Here is a 3,652-nt window from a genome sequence, read left to right as displayed (position 1 = left end):
GGCCGTGGCCTGCCTTACAAGAGTTAACTAATCAGATCAAAGCTTAGTTCTATGAAAGGCAGTGTCTGTCTACATTTTAGGGTCCTTTCCCTGATCCCCATGACTTTGTGCCTTGATTGAATGCTAGGACCTGAACGCAAGAGTAAGACAGAGGTCGCCCCTGAATCATCCCTAGACTTGCCTCCTACCTCCAGCTTGGCCATGAGCTTGGCCCTGGAGATGTCAGTGACAAGGGGTTGCACTGGGGGACAAAGAGGTAGGAGAGCTGGCTTCACCTTCGTGGGGCGTCCCCCACTCCTGTGTCCCAGTTTACTGCAGCTCCCAGAATCTCGGCCACCTGGAGATCTGCTGGTAGCAGACGTGATGGCTGCTGCTATTAGAGAGGCTTAGTCTATGGAGCGGGCACGAGCCATCTTTTCTCTCTTTGGCTACTGCAAGGTCCCTGTTCTGTTATCAAAAATCTTAAAAACAATATCAAGGAGTTGTGAGGATGGGGTCTGGGGACCTCAGTCTAACTTCTGGAGTTCTCTCCTAATGTCAGGAGCAGATTGGCTGATAAAATGAATATTGAGGACAGTTATTCCTACATCACTTTCTTGGATCTAGATTAGTATATTTTTTCAAAGAGTCCACGAGGCAACTCATGAAAAGAGCTGGGTTTTCCTCAGGCTCCTGTGTGATCTCCTTCACCTTTTCATAATTGACTTGTTTCTTAACTCCCCTTCTCATTCCCTCAACCAGGCAGGTGACCACGTGGTTCCTACGAGCCCTGTCTTCCCTGTTATGATAGTTCCATCTTGGTTCTACAGCTGGAACAGCTGTAGTTCCAGGAACCCCAGCCCAATTTCCAACCTGTGAGTATTCATCCCCGACTTGTACTGCCGGGTCCCAAATCTGTTTTTTCTCATCGGGGGTACAACAGCTGGCAAGAATAATTTGCAAATCGGTCCAGGAAAGGTCAAACTGCACTGTCACAGACTTGAAGCCATCTATGAACTTTGTGGGTTTCTCTGAGTAACACCCCAATTTCTCTTTAACCTGAGATAAACTGCTCATGGAAAAAGGAACATGCATTAATGTTGTACCCTTCCCCATGGGAAATTCCCTTAATGGAAGCAGGGGAGCAGTGGGAGAGGCTGGTAGGGACCTGGCTGAAGCTGGTTGGGGAGGTGGCTCAGGTGGAAGCAGAGCCAGAGGATTGGGTGGAAGACTCAGGTTAGTCTGCCAGGTGGGTGGGGCAGGGGTAACAGTCTTTGGCTGTGGAGTGGGTGGAGGAGGAGGGGAGACTGGGAGAATGGGCATAGGCGACTGCAGATTAGGTAAAGCAGATGGGAGCAGCTGCTGAATGGAAAGAATAGGAGAATAGAGAATGTATTGGAGCTCCCCCAGATTGTGACAGCTGGATAGGTTGTGGAGACCACTGTTGGGTAAGGCAAATAGAGGAATACTGATATCCACTCCCAGTGTGGGTTTGACCCATGCCTCTTCCTTCCCTATTAAAACAGCAATTAGTTTTCCCCAAAAGGTGACAGAGCTACTCCTGGAGCCCCAAGACACTCTTTTCATAATTATCTAACTCCCTATCCCACTCACCACCATGGCTTGTCAGAAAATGTTCATCCCTCCTCAGACCTCCCATTGCTCCCACCTACCCTCTCAGCTGAGAATGTTGCCTCAGATTTTACTAAAAATATTGAGGTCATTCCCTGAGAGCTCCTTCTTTTCCCCTCATCTTCCTCTCAAATCACTCAGACGCCTTCAGACGCTGTCTCCTACTCCACCCCTGTCTCACACATAGAGATGTGCTTACTCCTTATTAAGCCAAACCCCTCTCTACCTGCAAAAATATTCCCCTTCCAGCCCATTTCCTCCAGCAGATTGCTCCCTCTATCATCCGCATTCTCGCTCTCATCTTTAATATCTCCATGTGTACTGGCTGCTTTCCCCTGCCTAGAAAGATGTCCATGTCTTCTCCATCCTTAAAAAACATCTATCCCGAAGGAGCAACGGATGGTGACCTACGAGCAGCCAACAAGATGACCGGGTCTAATGAATTCAAGTAGAACCAGCCCCACGAAGATGGCATCTCCTCGGTGAAGTTCAGCCCCAACACATCCCAGTTCCTGCTGGTCTCTTCCTGGGACACTTAGGTCCGGCTCTACGATGTCCCTGCCAACACCATGCGCCTCAAATACCAGCACACTGGCGCTGTCCCCGACTGCGCTTTCTATGATCCAACATATGCTTGGAGTGGGGGATTGGATCATCAGTTGAAAATGCATGATTTGAATACTGATCAAGAAAACCTTTTTGGAACCCATGACGCACCTATTAGATGTGTTGAATATTGTCCAGAAGTGAATGTTATGGTTACTGGAAGTTGGGATCAGACAGTTAAATTGTGGGATCCCAGAACTCCTTGTAATGCAGGAACCTTTTCTCAGCCAGAAAAGGTTTACATGCTCTCTGTGTCTGGAGACAGATTAATTGTGGGGACAGCTGGTCGGAGAGTGTTGGTATGGGACTTGAGGAATATGGGCTATGTGCAGCAGAGAAGAGAATCTAGTCTAAAATACCAGACTCATTGCATACGAGCATTTCCAAATAAGCAGGATTATGTGTTAAGCTCTATTGAAGGCTGAGTGGCAGTTGAATATTTGGATCCAAGTCCTGAGGTACAGAAGAAGAAATATGCATTCAAATGTCACAGACTAAAAGAAAATAATATTGAGCACATTTATCCTGTCAATGACATTTCCTTTCACAGCATTCACAATATATTTGCTATAGGTGGATCTGATGGATTTGTTAATATTTCGGATCCATTCAACAAGAAATGATTGTGCCAGTTCCATCGGTATCCCACTAGCATAGCATCACTTGCCTTCAGTAATGATGGGACCACACTTGCAATAGCATCATCATAGGTGGCGCAGTGGGGAAAGCACCGGCCCTGGATTCAGGAGGACCCGAGTTCAAAGCCGGCCTCAGACACTTGACACTTGCTAGCTGTGGGGCCTCGGGCAAGTCACTTAACCCCAATTGCCTCACCAAAAAAAAAAAAAAAAAGAATGAAATGGATGTCACTGAACATCCTGAAGATGGTATCTTCATTCGCCAAGTGACAGATGCAGAAACAAAACCCAAGTCTACCTAATCTAATCATCTTGTGGAAGTGTGGCTTCTCTGTGGAAAGTTTCTGTGTACTTCCTACAAAATATACTTGTCCTTAAGGGATAATTTATAGTAAATATGGATGAACTCTTTTGTCATTGCATTTTTTTATTTTCCCTTGTCTTAAAAGAAACCTGTATATGTACCATTTAGTGCTTTAATTTTTTTTGAGAATCAGGACTCCATGTTCTTGTGCTGTAACCTGAAAAGAAATTTCTGTTTGGAAAGTTTTATTCTTTACTTCTTTCTCCCTCTCTCTCCCCCAGTAGCTTTGACTATTTGTAACACAAACTGTGCCATCTATTTCCTATTGAATAAATCAGTTTCAGAAAAAAAGCATCTGTCCCAACATCCATCCATCCCCTCGAAGCGTCATCCCACACATGACCTCCCTTGTGTGAAAAGGCCATTTACAGTAATCACCTCTCTCTTCATAACTCTCTACAGTCTGCCTTCTGCTCTCATCATGCAACTGAAA

The 3,652-nt window shown here is 45.9% G+C and overlaps 1 pseudogene; it reads left to right on the top strand.

Annotated features, from left to right (window-relative positions):
* The first annotated feature begins 2,036 nt into the window (after nt 1–2,036).
* LOC122733829 lies at nt 2,037–3,347 on the top strand (annotated as a pseudogene).
* Nucleotides 3,348–3,652: the final 305 nt, after the last annotated feature.

This window comes from Dromiciops gliroides, chromosome X (genome assembly GCF_019393635.1).
Source record: "Dromiciops gliroides isolate mDroGli1 chromosome X, mDroGli1.pri, whole genome shotgun sequence".
NCBI lineage: Eukaryota > Metazoa > Chordata > Mammalia > Microbiotheria > Microbiotheriidae > Dromiciops > Dromiciops gliroides.
The sequence above is the reverse complement of the archived record's forward strand: the minus strand, read 5'-3'. Positions and strand labels throughout refer to the sequence as shown.